General features: G+C 31.0%; 1 protein-coding gene across 2 annotated transcripts in view; it reads left to right on the top strand.

The window, feature by feature from the left end:
• The first annotated feature begins 1977 nt into the window (after positions 1–1977).
• LOC140057856 (adenylate cyclase type 2-like) overlaps positions 1978–20422 on the top strand; it is a 63003-nt gene continuing 44558 nt past the window's right edge. Inside the window, exon 1 of one of the 2 annotated variants that reach the window (XM_072103621.1) lies at positions 1978–2364. The gene's annotated coding sequence lies outside the window, so the exon portion shown is untranslated. Of the gene's footprint in view, positions 2365–5442; positions 5518–20422 lie in introns of those variants that run through there. The other variant, XM_072103622.1, reaches the window with a different exon arrangement.

Raw genomic sequence — 20422 nt, 5'->3', positions numbered from 1 at the left:
TAACAAATTTAAAACAACCTCTGGATATTTGAAAATACTTTTATTTTTATTTATTTTTTTTGTGGTAAACCACCATTTTCATTAATTTTGGACAATTGTATGCAGGATGATAAACATAATTACATTATACTTGTAAAAAGATTGTTATAAATCAATTTTGTTTGTTACAAACAGAACGGCAAGAAATAATGGTTAAAAAAGTAACAAATGTGATTAAATCAAAACAGTTTATTCTTGTTCGAGTGGCTATAACACACTCTTAAAACGTTTTTGCTATTTAAAAATAAAATAAATACTACATTGTAAATGTTAATTTTAAAATGTTTTAATTAACGAACTAAAATTCACAGGTGAATATTTTTAATTTTATTTACAATATCCTAACCAAAAAAAAAAAAAAAAAAATCTATATCCTTTTTGTAAAACCACAACATAATCTTGTACTTTTCCTGTTTCTATAATTTTTCCAAGAAACAAGGAAGCAATTCCATTTAACTAACTAGAGCCATTTTTTTGTTAGTGAACATGAAACCAGCACTGTAAATTACATTTTAAAGGTTGATGTGACTACTTTAACAAAGTATGCATTGTAAATTGTATTTTGGAATAATAAGAACTTTAAAATTTAAAAAAAAAAAAATTTTTTGTTAGCTTATTTTTTTTCCTAAAATGTATTATATTTTGTACAATGTGTGGAAAGTGAATGAATGAAATTAAGTCTTATGAATGGATCGTCGCCTTGTATTTCAGGGCAGTGGTGGAGTACTGTACGAGATTCCTTATTGACAACGTGCAACGTGCCCATACATAAAATTAAATAATAAATCTTGGCGATTTTTTGAGAGAGGAGTTGAACTTGTAGTTGTGTCGGTCAGTATCTTTTCTAATACTAATAACAATGTTCAAGGACTCTATATCCATATTTGTCCATTATTCCAATTACCAATCAAAATAAACGTTGTGTAATAGATCTTTGGTTTAATGATTAAAATTACCATATTATGCCAATTATCAGTCGAGGACATGTTATATAAAGCTCATTGATGGAGATTTCTTAATGAGTTCACGGTCTTTTATTGTAATATTGAGGAATATACTAATTATAATAATAGTAATAAATTTTATTATTTGAATATATTGGGTAGAATACCATATTTACATTAGTTTTATTGGATCTCTTAAAGTTGTTCTTTATCATATTTATATTAGTTCTTTGCTTGACGTGTGGTTGTTATTTATTTGGTGTTGTAGGATTATTAAACCTTGTTATTTTGTTTTTTTATCTGTAATTAATTTGCTCCCTCATAAGCCAGAATTGACTGGTCTTGTAAACAAAATACAGTAAAACCCATATTAAGGGCAGTTCTTCCGGACCAACAGAGCCTTCCTTTAACAGATGTCCCCTGAATAGGTTTTCATACTTCAGTTGTAAAACATACCCTTGTTTTTTTTCACAGGAAAATGTCCAGTACAGTACTATACAGATGCCCCCTCAATAGGGGGATCCCGGCCCCTGCTTAGGGATGTCTCAAAGGGGGTAAAACATTATTATGGTTCGATATAGTGTAAATCATTTTCACATGATTTTTTTTTAAACTTTTCTTTATCGATACAATATTATGGAACATTATCAATTATACTTTATCAACATTGTTATTAGCTTACTGATATCAACTTGATATTGTTATGATCTTACAATTGTACCTTTGAGAATTATATAATTACTCCTGCATGTTTCTCTCAAACTATTAAGTTTAATTGAAAATGTATAATTTATACTAGCGTTTGATGATAGTGTAAATAGTACAGTAACACCTTATGTACACACTTAATAATTGTTAATTTTCCAACACAAATATATAGTTTATAAATCAAGTAGAGATACCATTTGTTTATCATTGTAATTTAGATTAAGATTATAAAGATTATACCTAATGCGTATTAAAACTGATTTTTTTTTCTCAGAATAAACTTGAATCGTGAGTGTACACCCCTGCATGATAAATGGAACAGACCATATAGTGTGTCAAAAGGAATTTTGCTTTTCCTACTTCAGATGTGTGGCCCTGTGAGAGAGCCAACAACTGTACTTCTCTACTGATATATAATAATTGACAACAGCGATGGATAGACCAGGGAAAAGATGCTAGATAGATGGCATTTTCTTTCTTGAGAACAATAAGTCGTAATTATTATTATTTTGGAAATCGTAAACTGTGAAGAGAAGAGAAAAAAACGTTTTGGAGGAGGAGGAGGAGTAGCAAAATATTGATTTGAAGTGGCATAGTGGATGTACTTTTCAACTTCCTGCTCTACATTGCCATTGGTAAAAAGAAGCTGGCAATTGGAATATTTCAGGTTTATGTAAGTTTTTTGACTTATTTGTATTATATCTCGACTGTCCTAAAACAACCTTGATTCTACATTTGAAGTGTTATTATCCGGTGAAAACTGCTTCACACATGTGCACAGATATTTAAATTGTAATTATAGCTGTTGTCAAAGTGTTTTTTTCATTAGTATCATTTGTTAAAATTGTATTGTTTTGAGGGTCCCTAATGACCAGCTTCGACATAAAACCCTTGTAAAATAGTGTTGAACACAATTTTGGTGCAGGATTTGGTTCAACCAAGTCAACCAAGATAAACATAAACAAAATCTTCCTAAGATCTAAAAAAAAATGAGTAAATGTTAATGGCAGTGGGATAGGGAATATTTAGGATATTTAGGAACTTTTTCAAGGTGTGCGCATGGGTTGCTGACAGGTACTATATTACTAAAATAACCAACAACTTTGTTAACCCATCACATGATTCAATCAATTAAAACTCTTCACTGACAAATTTCTACAAATAAATTATTAAATGCTTGAATATTATTATTACACTGAATTGAGAAGATGCCAGCCTTTCTTGAAGGTATTTCACCTTGACCTCATGAGTCTATTAATCCTAATTTAATTGTTTTTTGTTTATTAAATGTTTATTAATATTCAAACTGCATGGTTCATGTAGAATTCTGAAAGTCAAGAACGTTATACTCGCTGTGCCTCATTTTCATCAATTAACAATACAATTCTCTATGGACCTATACATTTATTCTCCTTGTTTCTACATATTGATTGAACAAAAATAACACAATTATTTATCACAAAATAATATTATGATTCCATCACTTTTAAAATAATTCAATTTTAATTAAAGTAAACATGTTTAATTAATTACCTTCAAATTGCAATCAAGTAGGATAGTTACTATAGGTCTACATTTTAAAGGTTTCACCAACGGATATTCGTAAATAATTGCTACAATTTTATTTTGTACCAACTTTTTCTGCCCCATTTTAATTACAAATTTGTTCCCAACAAGCTCAAAATGATTTTTGTGAAATACTGAAAAGTTTACAAGCCTGGTAGCCAGGATTTTTCTACATTTGGCAAAACGGAAGAAAGTAGGCTGTTATCTAGTGTAGATGAAAGTACATTTGTCTGCTGGCCATGTATAGGATTGTGATGAGTTAGGCCTATTTTACTAGAACTGTTGCTGAAAAGGGCACTTCAGGAAAATGTGTCTCGGTTCTTTCTAACAGAATTTATTTTTAGTTTTTTATTTATTATTTTATTACACCTTATTTATAGAGGGTGACCCTAAACAACCTATGCTGACAATCAAGGGGCCCTCTTGATGAGTGACAGTGGCTGAATCATGTACAGTATACTGTTTCACACACATTTGAACGCAAAAGAATTAAGCGTAGTTTCCACATCGGACACATCGCAACAAACGTACAGTAGGAACAACGCAACAGTTTGGATAGTCCATCGTCCATCGCATCGTAATTTATCAAATTGCTTACGTTTGAACCAAGGTTTAAACCGATAAAGAAAATAGCGAGTAATCATAGGTAAAATGAGTACAAAGTGTCTCTTAGTGTAGCTTCTTCTTTGATTAAACAATCATAACTAATTGATTTATCGGTTTGTTAATAGCTTCTCTTATTGACAGTCTGGTCATTGACCCCTCTGAGTGGCAGGTAGTAGAGTATACTGTACTGTAGGTGCATCCTGTTTTTAGCTATTAGTACTGTAGAATGCCAACACAGTTCAACAAATTTAAACTTTCTTTTTGATTGATATATATTAATATAATATAATAAATATTATATCTCATCTTCACCCTTGTTATAAATTAATTAACATTAATCTCTCTTAAGGACAAGTAAAATTAATTAGTTAGTTTCACATTCCCTCTTTATAAACTTTAGGAGCCGCATGAACAAATTTACTACAGTATTTACTATTTTCAAAAAGCATAATTAAAAATAATTAATTGCATTATTTAATGCAATTAGGATTGATTATTCTGGGCTTAGGACATGAAAATATGAAACATTTAGTACAATGATTTACTTTAAATCAAATACACAAATGTGTGTATTCACATATTTTACTGTATGTTTTTTTTTTAAAGGCAATGAAATGTATTAATAACATACAGTAGTAATAGTTACGCCTTACCATATAAAATCCCAGACTTAAAACTAACAGTCAATCAATATACTGAGTGCCTGTAAACATTCAGTTTTTCCACTTTGGAATACTAATGGAGAAAGTTTATTATTTCTCCATGTATAAACCAAACCCGGTCTCCTCTTTCTTTCCTCTGTCATTATTTTTGTTTCGGAACAATCATATTTATTTTTTTGTTTTTATAAAATTGCAGGTAGTAGTAATTTAAATTTTTGCTTGTTCTTACTAAATTCCTTTTTAGACATCATATCATGTGATACGTCATGTGATACGTGTATCCCTGACTGTTTCGTCCATTATTACCATGGTTTCTCTTTTGACTTCTGATTTGACATCCCCTCATGCTGGGATTTGGTAATCCATAACATATTTATGAGGACTTTAAATAATGAATATGACATTAAATGCCATATTGTACTTTTTACCAGAAATTTGTTTGTATTGCGTGTGAGGTTTTTATTTTATGGATTTGTTTATGATTCTCATAAATACATACTGTACTATTGATGTTGAATAATATTCTAAAATTGTGGACTTGACATCATAAAAGAAAAAACTTGGTGCAGATACTGTTTACATACATACGGGTGCCAAAAAGGTATGAGGGTAGAGGTCTATAATCTTCAAACAAGGGGTATGGGGTGTTTTGGTTAAATACTTGAATATTATAAATGGTATAGAACTTAGATTGTGTCAGTAAATACAGAAGGTGACATGATTTTGAGCGGTGAATACATATTTAATAATTATTTCTTTATGAAATTAGTGGATAGAAGCCCCAATGGAGGAGTCTCTCATTGCGTCTGTGGCAGTCCAACACTAATATGTATGTATATTTTGTGTGGCATGTTTAGATGACCGTAAGGCTGAGTTATATCATCTATGGCGTCTTCAAAATCACTTTTGTACGGTTTGAGAAGAGATAATGATCATGTGCAGTGTGGGATATAATCCACTCATTACCTCTTCTAATGATGTGTAACATTTTGGTGAGCTATTAATGTATTTTTTATTACATTAATTAAAGTAATGATGGTAAATAATATTGATTTATTTTATATTTTCTTAGGAATACTTAATTTTTGATAAATTTTGTCTTAGTTCATTTGATACAAATCTATTGATGATGATGCGATTTGCCAAATAAGGCCGTTGCACCGTGTTGAAATCATGGATGTTGATTGGTTTATGTTTTTCGGTCTCTGGAGATGTTTTGCGAGTGTGTAATTGGAGGTTTTCTATTGAATATGGTCATGCATAATGTAATCTTCAACTACCCTAAACTGTTTATTATTTTCTTGCAATGAAAATGTTAACATTATAGATTTGTTTTTCCAATATGCATGTTTTCTTAGAAGTAATGCCAGAATTCCAGGTGTGAAACTAGCTAACAATTGGAAACAATTCGATCATTTCCAGAAAATTCAGTTGATATGACTTTTTAACTTTTTCATGTCTTTACCATTTTTATACTGCATATTTATTTTAGAGTTTTTCTATGCCATTTTAGGCTAAAATAATTCTGTACCACAATATATTTTATTACAGCACTTAGGTATTCTAACTCAAAATCTTTAAAAAACACGATTATCAATATTTTTAATTAGATTTTTGAGAAGTTTTAATTAACCATATCCCAACTGTACTTTCAGAATTACGTTTCATCCAAGCTTTTGACATATTTTTTTGCTTAATATATTTTTATGGATTATTATATCATAATATTAATTCGTATTACGTAGGCAGATAGACAAACATAGTTTATAGTTTTGTTTATTGATGACAAATGGAGCATAGGCAACTGTGTTACTGATCCGTAGAGTTATTTTAAATCATTGGGGATGGATTTTAGTTTATCGTGCCGAAACACGAAAGCATACGGTCTACTATACTGTAATTTGATATTGCAACATGCTTGATTTTACTAATTGTACAAAAAGCACTGATGGAAAATACAGTGTAATAATAAAAGTCTAATGAGATTAGAAATAATTGTTATATTGCTGATGATGGTGCCTGTGGTATGAAGTTATAATGATGCAGTCAAGCATGACCAGATTGCAAATTAAAATCATCAATGTATGCTAAAGATATTTTAAGAAAATGATGTTTAAAATATAATCCCTTTAACTGTATAGCTAGGATTGTTTAGAGGAAGGTTAAAAAAAGGGGGAGGTCAAAGTGCTAAGTAGGATTGGCCAATAAATCTTCAATGACTGCTACAGTAGTAATTGCTACAGTAGTTTGAAAAAGGCATCCCTGGCTGTTTGTTTATGTGACAACAAAATGTGATGTACCCATATATGGACATGATGATGTCACATCACTACCATATATGGGCATATCTCTACCATTATTTGGGCACATCACACTTTTTTTGTGAAACTAGTTTGATAGTGTAGACAGAGCTTTTTAAGCTGTCCTTTCAGGTTTATGGTGTTAACTATTATAGTTTTACTAAAACATCAAAAATGGTTTAATTTGGTGAAATGTTTGCAAATACAGCTGGGTACAGTTCCCCTCACTGAAATGTAGTTTTTGTAAATGCATTTGATCAGTTTATCAACCAATATAGTATTATATTTCTTAAAGCTTTTTTTTTAGATTTCTAAAGTATAAATTTCTTTTTTGTGCTTAATCACCTGTCATGTTAATTAAAAATATAATAATGTCAAAGTTTGTTATCTGCTTTACTTATTTTTCTATGGCAGTGAAACTTGAAAGGGAAGTCTGAGTAGCTTCTAGCATCCTTTGATAGATTCATATTGAATCGATAATTTTCTCATATTTTCTGACGCTTTTATATCGCTTGACATTCCATGACGGAACTTGATTAAGAGATATTTAATTCTTGACAGTTTCTTTTCTTCATTCCAATCTGTTTTGATAACTTATTTATTTATATCTATTTTTTACACACGCATATCAAATTGCAATGATGCATTTTATTTTGTTCAAAAGTATTCTACTGCAGTAACTGTTTTTTTACTGCAGTAAAAATATCAAGTTGAAGCAGTCAATACAGTATGTCTAATTACCCAAATAATTATAAAAAAAGTTTAAATCAAAATGTAGTTACTGCAGTAACTGCAGTAGATTAATTTGACATAGCATTTTACTTTTTTTTATTAAAAACAAAAAATAATTAATTGGGGTGTAAAAAATCAAGACCAGTAGAGCCTAGTGTAAAACTAAAACCTAAATTCCGAAGATATGATTCAGGAACAATGCTTGTCTCTCACCATGAACCTAGCTCCTCTATATTACACCATCACACCATGAGCAGTCGTTTTCAACCGCAAACCGTTGTGCACTCAGCATGACCTGTTGCGTTTCCTTTCTGGTGCGAAATAGATGATCGTATAAAATTACACGAAAAATGCAGTAAAGGTGAGGTTAGATAAATGATGAATATCATAGTCATCTATTCTTGTCTCTCATTAAAGAAGAACGAGCTTGACAAGAATCGGTCTGATGTTTTTAATTTAAACATTTAAGATTCAAGGACAGGATTAATATCTGGAAAATATTTTGTTGAAGCATTGAGGTAGAAATAATTGTGGTTGAAGGGACCATTCGGGTGTAGGCCTATAAAGGAACCCAGTTCTTCCTTAATTTGAATGTCAACATTAATTGAAACGTGAAAAAACAAAGCAAATTTTAGTTATTATTGGAATATGATTTATTTATTTCAGTCACTTGTTGTGTTGGGATTGAGGCTTTACCAATGAGTATTGTTTTTCTGTTGAGTACTTGGGGTACTGTACTTATTTAACCAAGTATTTTGAGTGTTGAAATTGTTCTTAATAAAAAAAAGCTTGATTTGTTGTTTTCTATTCAAATGATTTTCTGGTGCACACAATCTTCATGTTGACTACGAAAGTTCCAAATTAAATACAACCATTCACTCACTCGATAGTTATGTTATAAAAGTACAGTTCAGATTTTAATCCACTGTATTTTTTGATGATAAAATTAAATTGATCTTTTATGCTTTTTTTTTACCAAGTCTTTTTGTAAAGTTTGTCAGTAGGTGGATTGCCTGCCAAAGAAAATAGTATTGTAATTGACGGAAACATTTCACAAACAACAATTAAGTCCTTAACTTAAATATCTAATCTCTTTTTGTCATAAAACTGCCTATAAATGACAAATCTAAAATCTGGCTCAATTAGATACTTGATAAGGTCAAAGGTTACATTGTTTTTGCACAAATATGCATATTCTATGAACAATAATACTAATGATTTGTATCCACTTTGTTTTTAAAACGAAGAATTTGGAAATATTAAATAAAACTAGACATGTAACTCGTCACTTTGACGAGTTAGTTATCCGCACGACAAACGCCACGTGCACGTCATACGTTGGAATATTCCACACAGAAAAAGATTATGGCATTATGACCTGAACTGATGAATATGATAATAGTTGTTAGTGCTGAATTCTGTCAATTTTGTGTCATATAGTATATAGTACAAACAGTATAATCTGTATATATATTATATACAGTGTAGAATAGGTGAAATTACGGGACCCGCCATTTATTTCAATTTTTAACATGGAGACGGTATCAAAATGAAACACTAAGGTAGCAATTTCGGAAGGAAATTATCTCGGCAACAACATATTAATGTGTAGAAGAAATTAAAATACGTAAAATATTGATGCGCGCTCTTTTAAATGTAATGAATTATGACGCAAAAGATGAAAATACGACTTTTTTTATTTAACTGGCCATATGATGACGTCACAACATCCGATTGGCAAAATTTTTACATGATTTCCTATCTGCAATCCAATAGCTTCTAGAAAACGTTTTAATCGTGATTATCAGATTTTATTCTTACGAGCTATAACAGATTAAAATTTACTGTAAAGATGAAATTATTGCCATACGTAATTTAAATTTTTAGGCATGATGCCGTGACAAAAATTTAAAAAAATTGAATTCATGCGAAAGATAGTTGATTGACCTACACAATATTAAAATCGGGGTGAAAATGGAAAACGAATAAGTGGAGAAGCGCTCTATTAAATGTGATGAGCTTTGAAGAAAGATACAAAACTCCTAAATTGTATATTCGCGTGGCCACACGATGACGTCACAATGTCCGGTTAGCCATATTAATACATGATCCGATATCTACAACTCATCAACATCCAGAAAATGTCATTCACAAAAAGTTGACCGTGCAGTTTAGAAATTACGACTGTTTAAAAAAAGGCATAATTTTGACGAATTTTTGAACTTTTTCATCAAAAACGCGCGCAAATTGTCCAATTCGACGTGCTCGTATGACGTAACTTTAAGTCGAAATTGTTTAAAAGTTGGTAAAATTACTAGAAAAGGCTGGAAAAACATAAATCACGCGAAAAAATTATGTTTTCAACGCTACTTGCGCACCGCACACGTAAAAATTTGCGCACGCGTGGGAATTTTTGACATGCTTAAAATGACATGAAACGCGTAGAAAGTTGATACGACATTAATTTTGCGCATTTTGAAATTTTAAATGCGCGTGCGCGCGTAACTTTGTGTAAAACACGCAATTTTTTTTCAACAGAAAGTTAGCGCATGATATAAATTAAACTTTTGAAAAGTTTCAATTTAAAATGTTATTTGGTTTTTTACCTATGTTAAATACGAGAAAATCGTTAAATCGCGCGTAAGTCACGTTGCGCAATTGTAAACATCCTGAAAAGGTTCGCTGCACAACTTCATATGAATGAAGATATGTTGAGAAAGTTACGAAATGTTATGTTTGCAAGTTTTACAGATACGGGTGACACAAAATTTACAGAAAGAAAGAAGATAAAGAACTAGACATGAAACTCGTCACTTTGACGAGTTAGTTATCCGCACGACAAACGCCACGCGCACGTCATACGTTGGAATTTTGCACACGGAAAAAGATTATGACATTATGACCTGAACTGAAGAATATCATATGCTGTTAGTGCTGAATTCTGTCAATTTTGTGTCATATAGTATATACAGTGCAAACGGTATAATCTGTATACATGTTACATACAGTGTAGAATAGGTGAAATTACGGGTCCCCCCGTTTATACTTATTTTTAACACGGCTTTGGTATCAAAATGAAACACTAAGATAGCAATTTCGGAAGGAAATTATCTCAGCAACAACATATTAACGTGTGGAAGAAATTTGAATACGTAAAATATAGATGCGCGCCCTTTTAAATGTGATGAACTATTACGCAAAATATGAAAATATAATTTGTATACATATTACATACAGTGTAGAATAGGTGAAATGACTGGACCCGCCATTTATTCCAATTTTTAACATAGTGACGGTATCAAAATGAAACACTAAGATAGCAATTTCGGAAGGAAATTATCTCGGCAACAACATATTAATGTGTAGAAGAAATTTAAATACGTAAAATATTGATGCGCGCTCTTTTAAATGTGATGAATTATGACGCAAAAGATGAAAATACGACTTTTTTGATTTAACTGGTCATATGATGACGTCACAACATCCGATTGGCAAAATGTTTACATGAATTCGTATCTACAATCCAATAGCTTCCAGAAAACGTTTTAATCATGATTATCAAGTTTTATTCTGACGAGCTATAACAGATTGAAATTTACTGTAAAGATGAAAATAAGTGACCCACGTTATTTTCATTTTTAGACATGATGACGTCATAAAAATTAAAATATTTTAACTCATGCGAAAGAGAGTTGATTGACCTAGATAATATAAAAATCGGGGTGAAAATGGAAAACAGATAATTGGAGATGCGCTCTATTAAATGTGATGAGCTATGATGAAAGATACAAAAATTCTATTTTTTATATTCGCATGGCCATACGATGACGTCACAATGTCCGGTAAGCCGTATTGATGCATGATACATGATCTACAACTCATCATCTTCCAAAATACGTAATAAAAATAACTTTTACCGTTTAGTTTAGAAACTACGACTGTTTAAAAAAAGGTATAATTTTGACAAATTTTGACTAATTTTTGAACTTTTTCATCAAAAACGCACATAAATTATCCAATTCGACGTGCCCGTATGACGTAATTTGAAGTCGAAATTGTTTAAAAGTTGGTAAAACTACTAGAAAAGGCTGAAAAAACATAAATCACGCGAAAAAATCTGTTTTTAACGGTACGTGTGCTCCGTGCGCGTAAAAATTTGCGCGCGCCTGGGAATTTTTGACATTCTCTAAATGACATGAAACGCGTAGAAAGTTGATTAGAAATTAATTTTGCGCATTTTGAAATTTTAAATGCGCGTACGCGCGTAACTTTTTGTAAAACACGCATTTTTTTTTCAACAAAAAGTTAGCGCATGATATAAATTAAACTTTTGCAAAGTTTCAATTTAAAATGTTATTTGGTTTTTGACCTATGTTAAATATGTGAAATTCATAAAATCGTGCGTAAGTCATGTTGCGCAACTCTGACATAATTCAAAAATAGGAGGTGCACAACTTCACGTGAATGCCCTCATGCTGACAAAGTTATAACATGTTATGTTTACAAGTTTTTGAGATACGTGAGACACAAAAATGGGGGAGAAGGAAAGAAAAAAAAAAAGTAACAGGACAGTTACAAGGAGTTATCCGCTCAATGCGGATAACTAAAAACTAGATTTGAACTCGTCACTTTGACTAGTTCTGGTTATCCGCGCAAACACAACCATGCACATACTTAACCATATGAACCTCGACAATTATTATGCCATCCTATGACATGAAATAAATATGTTTACAGTGCTGAATTGTACCTATTATGTAGCATATATCATATTACAGTATTTTACAGAATAAACTGTATAATGTTATATACAGTGTAGCATAGACAAAATTACGAGACCCATCTTTTAAATCCAATTATTAACACAATGACGTCATCAAATTGACATATAAAGATAACAATTTTAGAAGATAATTATCTAAATAATTACATTATTGCAAATTTGAAGAATTTTGGGCACGTAAAATTGAGATGCGCTCTCGTTTAAACGCAATGAACTTTTACGCAAGAGATGAAAATACCACTTTTTGAACTCAACTAGCCATATGATGACGTCACAACATCTGATTGGCAAAATATTCACATGAATTCGTATCTACAATCAAATAGCTTCCAGAAAACGTATTAATCATGATTATCACTTTTTATTCTAACGAGCTATAACAGATTGAAATTTACTGTAATGATGAAAATAAGTGACCCACGTTATGCACGCTTTTAATCATGATGACGTCATCACAATTTTAAAAATGTTAAATCATGCGAAAGATAATTGATTGACCAAGACAATATAAAAAACGGAGGGAAATGGAATAAGGATAAGTGCAGATGCGCTCAATTAAATGTGATGAGCTATGACGAAAAAGACAAAAATCCTATATTTTATATTCGAGTGGCCATATGATGACGTCACAATGTCCAGTTAGCCATATTGATCCATGATCCGATATCTACAACTCATCAACCTCCAGAATATGTAATTAAAAAAAAGTTCACCGTGTAGTTTAGAATCTATGACTGTTTAAAAAAAGGCTTAATTTTGGCGAATTTTTTAACTTTTTCATCAAAAACGCGCACAAATTGTCCAATTCGACGTGCTCGTATGACGTGATTTTAAATCGAAATTGTTAGACAGTTGGTCAAATTACTAGAAAAGACTGGAAAAACATAAATCACGCAAAAAAAAAAGGTTTTTAGCGGTACGTGCGCACCGCGCGCGTAAAAATATGCGCTCACGTGGGAATTTTTGACATGCTTAAAATGACATGAAATGCGTAGAAAGTTGATTAGAAATTGATTTTGCGCATTCCGAAATTTTAAACGTGCGTGCGCGCGTAACTTTTTGTGAAACGTGCCATTTTTAATCCATAGAAAGTTTGCTCTTGATATGACTTAAATTTTCACCAAGCGTCAATATAAAATGACTTTTGGTTTTTAATCTATGATCAATTATTGAAATTCATAAAATTGCGCGTAACTTACGCTGCGCGACTCTAAAGTAAAAAAACGAAATGTCCTGCACTTCTACAGTTAAAGGTCAATCTTCTGACAAAATTATACGATGTAATGTTGATAAGAATTTGAGATACACGTGACACAAAATTCTGGGAAAGAAAGAAGAATAAGATAGAAAAAAAAAAAAAAGATCCTTACAATAACAAGGGGTTATCCGCCAAGTGCGGATAACCAAAAAGATGATGATGATTTCGTACAATCACAAGGAGTTATCCTGCAACTTCGTTGCGGATAACTAATGAAAAATTACAATTGACAAAAGTCATACTTACATTTGCCTCTCTCCACCCAGATAAATGGATGAAAGAGATGAGAACAAATGAAGCAATGTTATTGATGAATAAATGTTATATAGTACCCTGGTCATTTTTATGGATCAAACATGTATGGAAACATATTCTCATAATGCAGCTAAAACTTTGTGCTGATTATTATTAACGAAATATTATAATTTACATTTAAAGAAAATGTTCATCCCGATCTTGGATAAAATGAATTATATTATGAAATATGGATCAACACAGTCTTCTGTTGCATGTCATATTAACATCCATCAATATCTATTCATCAATCATCTTACCTCATTTGTTCTCATCTCTTTGATCTCATCTAATTTACCTTTTGAACCAACAATGACAAAAAAAACTCAACTGACCCAATTCCGTATTATCTATACATGAATGTTCTTAACACATTTGCTTTTCTTTATGAGTAAATAAGATGCAAGAAATTCTTGTAAATGCTATTTTCATCTCGTTTAATTATCTTGGATCTTCATTTTTTCATCAACTGTTTTCCAGAAAAAAATTTTTAATACTTTTACAAACATCATTTCGTCACTCGAATCATCAATATTTGATTGCCGTTGTAGCCATAAAACAGAATTTGCAATTAATTCCCTTGAAAGAAATGAAATAAACATATCTTTTTATATTTCCTATTTTTCAAGATTTTAATGTTCAATTGACACCATTTTTATGAAAAAATTAGGTTTTTGACAAGGTTATTATTAATGCAGCAAGAGAAGAATTAACATATTATGTATTAGCAGGTGTTTTTCATTCCTGTTTTGTAATTTTTTTTAATATAGAAGTTGGTGAAAGATGTGGAACATAATTCCACAAATGTTGTGTGATGAAACCAAAGTTGGTTTCGTTTTCGTGTAAAGTTTTTTAGAATGTTCTGTTTTGCAAAGGTTGCAATATCTTTACAGAATTTGTTGTTTTTAACCTCCCTTGTAATGTAAGCTTTTGGAAATTGTCTTGTGAAGGTAGAATTATAACCTTCCATTAATTTTTCAAATGTTTCTGAAAAATGATCACACATGGAGGACATGTTGTCAGCTTCATTGCCAATTCAATTGCTATTTTTAAATTGCGAAGGTAAGATTTTTTACAGTAAGTATAAACACTTTAATTTCCATGGTGTACACATGTAAAATAAACAGAAATCATAGTTGATACAAACATAGAAAATGCATAGTTGTTTTTATTTTGTTTTATACTTGTTAGGTGCAAAGTTTTTAGGACAAAAAAAGTTAGGTGTGCCTGAAAATGGTAGTGATATTCCCAAATATGGTAGTGATATGACATCATCATGTCCAAACATCATCATTTTTTCCACATAAAGTTTGATAGTGGGTACAGTATTAGTATTGGTTTGAAAGTGGTATAAAAAGTGTGAGCAGTATTACAAGATTTTATACTATTAAAGACATCCAAACCAGACTTTCTATTAAATTTGTAAGCTCTACCATTTTGCCGCTTTTTTTGACTATTGACAAATTAATTCTGAAAGAAGACGATTTTGCCAGCTAAAGGTAGTCTGGGTTGCAGACAGAGTTTTGACTTAATATCAGTAAAAAGATTTTGGCACATATCGCGTTTCATTTGATACTACTTGACTTTGGATAAATTTCAGACAAAAATCAAAATAAAAACAAATAAATAAAGAAAGACAATGAATACAGACTTGGGGCAAGTCTAAGCTAAAGGATGTACATTTTTTGCAGAGAGTTCATTGTTTTAAAATTAGTTTCTAATTGTGTAAAATTTTTAGAAGATACTATGTTCTTGTGAAGGATTTTAAGCAAAATTAGAATTGACAATCTGACATTGGTGATTTGTTGTGTATTATTAGAACATTTATTGTTCAGTGATATTAGAACGCCAAGGAAATTGTCTTAACATAAAAAAGTACAGTAATGTCAAGTTTGTTTGTCATAGAAAGTTTTTCGAATGTGAAAGAAGTGAGCAAGACAGGATTTGACAAATCGTAAACATAGGTGTTATTAACCTCAGTTTGTTCCTTGTTGTGCAATTATAACTCAACTGAAATGACAGTGATAAAATATCAAATGTATATTTGTTGAACATATGCTGCAATGGTTTGTATGGTTAATGGTGCTTTATTAGAAAAACCTTCAATAAGGACAGTAACCTTTTCAATTTTAAAAACATTCATTTGCTAAAATTACCTAACAATTTTATCTAATAATTTGTCACATCACATTCTGTACAAGATTTCATCTATTTTATTTCATTTATTTTCAACAAAAGTGTCTAAAGCTGTACACTATCAAACTAGTTTTACCAAAAAAGTTTTATATATATATGGTAGTGATATGCCCAAATATGGTAGTGATATGCCCAAATATGGTAGTGATGTGACATCATCATGTCCATATATGGGCAAATCACATTTGTTTGCAACATAAAGTTTGATAGTGTGGACAGAGCTTAAAAGTCTTCTAAAGAGTCAATGAAGCTCATAAGCCAGAAGTCCCAAAAGGTATCATGATACATTTTGATTTCATTCGGGAAATTATCTTGTGATGTATAAACACAAACTATAGTTGATACTTTTTCTCATGAATCGATTTTATTTTAAATTAACTATCTATATTCAAATATTGTTTCACCTATAAAGTTTCTATTATTTATTCATAAAGTAGTTTAAAGTGTGATATTGTAGGTTAAATGGTTTAGTCCTAAATTGTAGTGGCTTCTGTTTTGTTTAAATGGTTTGTCACAATTTACATTCAATTAATTACTGGTTCAGTACTTACTACTTACTAGTTCAATACTTACTGGTTCAGTGAACGACATAAAATTATTAATGTTTCAAAGGCCATTACATTTTGTAACTGATACTAAATAGATAAAAATGAAGGAAATAAAAACTTAATTCTCTCGCAAATGATTTATTTTAGCTTAGGAATGTTTTATGTGAAGTTATAAAATATTACAGGAGATGATTCCATCGATATACTGTAATTAAACTTTTGCATATCCCATGACAACCATTATTACATAATGTATTTGAACGAACTGTACAATTACTTTGGTTCCAAGGACACCATGTATAATAATTTGTCTTCTTTTACATATCTCACAACTCACAAAGATTTTACTGATGATGATGATTACTGCCTTTCCGCTAAAAAGTCTGCCGACATTTCCGCTTGGGCTGCTCCGTAAATCTCTTTTACCAGTTTCTTCCAGTCTGATCTTTCATTGGCTAGTTCTTGTTGTTTGATGTATTTCTTGGTTTTCAATTGTCCGGGATACTTGATGTTTGTGTTCTGCTAATAAAGGGTGAGTAGGTCGTTGCTGAGAGTTATTGGTAGGGTGGTTCTCGTTCTTCCTCGAAATTTTACTATCTTTTTAAATTGAATTTAGAAATTGTAAACCATAACCTTGTTAATCGATTTGTTACAATGTTGGATGGACTCGCTTATCTGTTTATACTACTTTACATGCAACTTTACTGTTTTTCCAATTGACTTCTGAATAAAAGAGTTGGGAGTTGGTGGTATATTTTGTTGATGCATTACTAAAATAGAGAAAAAACAGACATTTCAAATTGTCTGTATACAATTGTACAACATATTTAAGATGATTACATATACTGTAGTATATTGAATTTGTTGGTTGTTTACTGAAAGTAACTGTCAATGTCTGTTTAATGATGTTGCTATGTATGGGCTGTCAACATAATGCCTAGAGTATCTACAATACTCTATTTACACAAAACACTAAGTGCAAACAATACAGGTAGGTTACAGTATGTCCTTGATTAAACTGATGTAATCCTCAATTACAATAGTATTCATGTTTAGGAAAATGGAAGGCAAATTTTGAAGTACATTTACAATTGTCATTGTTAATCAATGAAACTTGACTTGAATAGAATATACTATTTTATAGTGCTAGTTTACACTATATTGAAATCAAGGTGGTTGGTTACCAAAAATATACAGAAACCGGTTTAATGCTAATCCACTGCCTTGTTCAGACAGTAACGTGTGACGAATCACAGATGAATGACTAAAAGTAGTGCAGGCTTTCTTCATCTGAATATGGAAATCCAGGTTTGTACCGAAAGTGAAACAGTTTATGCTAATCCACTGCCTTGTTCAGACAGTAACTTTTGTCAGTTGTGTTCATAGATAAATGACTAAAAGTAGTGCAGGTTTTTTTCATCTTGAATATTGAAATCCAGGTTGGTACCAAAAGTGAAACAGTTTATGTTAAATCCACTGCCTTGTTCAGACAGTAACTTCTTTCAGTTGTGATCACAGATAAATGACTAAAAGTAGTGCATGTTTTCTTCATCTTGAATTGAAATCCAAGTTGGTACCAAAAGTGAAACAGTTTATGCTAAATCCACTGCCTTGTTCAGACAGTAACTTTTGTCAGTTGTGATCATAGATAAATGACTAAAAGTAGTGCATGTTTTCTTCATCTTGAATATTGAAATCCAAGTTGGTACTGAAAGTGAAACAGTTTATGCTAATCCACTGCCTTGTTCACACAGTAACTTTTGTCAGTTGTGATCACAGATAAATGACTAAAAGTAGTGCAGGTTTTCTTCATCTTGAATATTGAAATCCAAGTTGGTACTGTGAAAGTGAAACAGTTTATTCTAATCAACTGCCTTGTTCAGACAGTAACTTTTGTTAATCCAGATCACAGACAAATGGCTAGAGTAGTACAGGTTTTAGTCACACTGGTAATAACTGGAGCTTCATCCTCATTTAATAGTGAAATCTAGGTTGGAATGGTTTAGTGTGAACAAGAAGGGAACCTATTCTGTGGACACTTTCTTGGGTTCAAAAAGTGTCTCCTTTATAGGAGTTCTACTGTTCTACTGTATTTAAATTTATTTACAAAATGTTTGAGGAATATCACTTCGCCAGGTGTATCTTTACAACCTACTAACTATAATTGTCTCTGAATTTCTTGTACAAATATAACTGTCAGCCCAGTAGCAAATATCCTATTAGGTCATTATTGCTATAATTGCTTTAGAGAAATCCAATTTGTGTATTTACACAAAAAAACTTCAATTAGTGTCAATGTAGAATAATCTCTAAGGAATGAGAGAATTGTACTCCCTGCTCAGAGGAACTCCATTAATCTTTAGTTGGTTATATTAATGCGATTCAATTACAACTCCCCTGTCAAAACCTTTCAAAGAACGTGTTATATTAAAGGTGTATATATTGCAAACATTTATATTATCAATTTGCAGAGACAGAAATAGTTGTTCTCCAAGACTTCAGACAAAACTTCATTTTTATCAACTTTTTCTCCAAATTTGATACATTGAAAGACCGATATTACAAAATACAATACATACAACACAAGTACAATAAGTAGAAACTAGAATGGGTGTATGTGATGATAATGCTGTTTAATGATAGAAAAGGATTTTGTTGTGGAAAAAAAGTATAATCCGTTTGTATCAAATAAACAACAAACTGTACAGAAAAACAATGATTGTAGAGTGAGAGTGAGAGTGAGACAAGGCCTCTATTACAAAAGGAATGCCAAGACAAGTTAAAAACTTATTTCCACTTTACACAATTCCTAGAAACAAAGAAATGAGATAAATAATATTATATATTTGTATAATATATCTGCTTACAGAAGGCCAAAGAAAATTTGAATATTAGAATAGAAGTTTATTAGATTAGATTAGAAGTGAAGTCAGAAATAGAGTAAAGTTTAAATTTAATTACAAACTAAAATATTAGCAAGATACTTTTCATATAGCATTTCAGTGTATTTCACATCTGTATTTCGTCTGATGCTGAGTCGTCTTGCTGCTTTGTGTGGTGTACTGCCAAAGACCTGTCAGAAAGCATAACAATGTGGTAGATGTTTGTTAGTGTTCTTGTACAAGAGGCAGTGAGCACAGCATGGGCAACAAAACTTACAATGTTCCAACTGTCATCTGTTGTTTCATAATATTTTAGTTGACTTTCTCTTTATAATTTCAGAATGTTTCTAATTTAGCTTTTATTGCTTAATTTGAGAATTGAAAGAGAAAAAAAAAAGATTAATAATAAACAATATTATTTTTTCCTTTCTCATAATTTAATTCAAATTCATATCAAACAGATTTTAACTAGAAAAGAATACACACTGCATGGGTTCCAAGAATCACATCCGATGTTCCAGGAAATTTTCATCACATAAACATTACTTTTGGTGAGATCTTTTTGTAGTCGTACTGTGAAGTTTATCATGGAAACCAGTTGTAGTCATTTTGCAGATGATTCAATTTTGTTTCCATCCCTATCATCTATTTGGTATTGTTTGTATCTATATCTATTGTATTTGTAATGCTGATTTAATATTTAAGATATTGCTATACCTGGTATTTGAGAATGTGAGTAAAGCTCTGTCTTAACACTATCAAACTAGTTTGACAAAAAATGTGATGTGCCCAACCATGGTCCATATATGGGCACATCACATTTTGTTGTCACATTAAGTTTAATAGTGTAGAAAGAGCTTAACATGAGCTTCATTAATCTAAGTTCCCTTATTTACCTTGATCT

Source organism: Antedon mediterranea, chromosome 8 (genome assembly GCF_964355755.1).
Source record: "Antedon mediterranea chromosome 8, ecAntMedi1.1, whole genome shotgun sequence".
Lineage (NCBI taxonomy): Eukaryota > Metazoa > Echinodermata > Crinoidea > Comatulida > Antedonidae > Antedon > Antedon mediterranea.
Note: the sequence above shows the minus strand (reverse complement) of the source record. Positions and strands in the feature narration are given on the sequence as shown.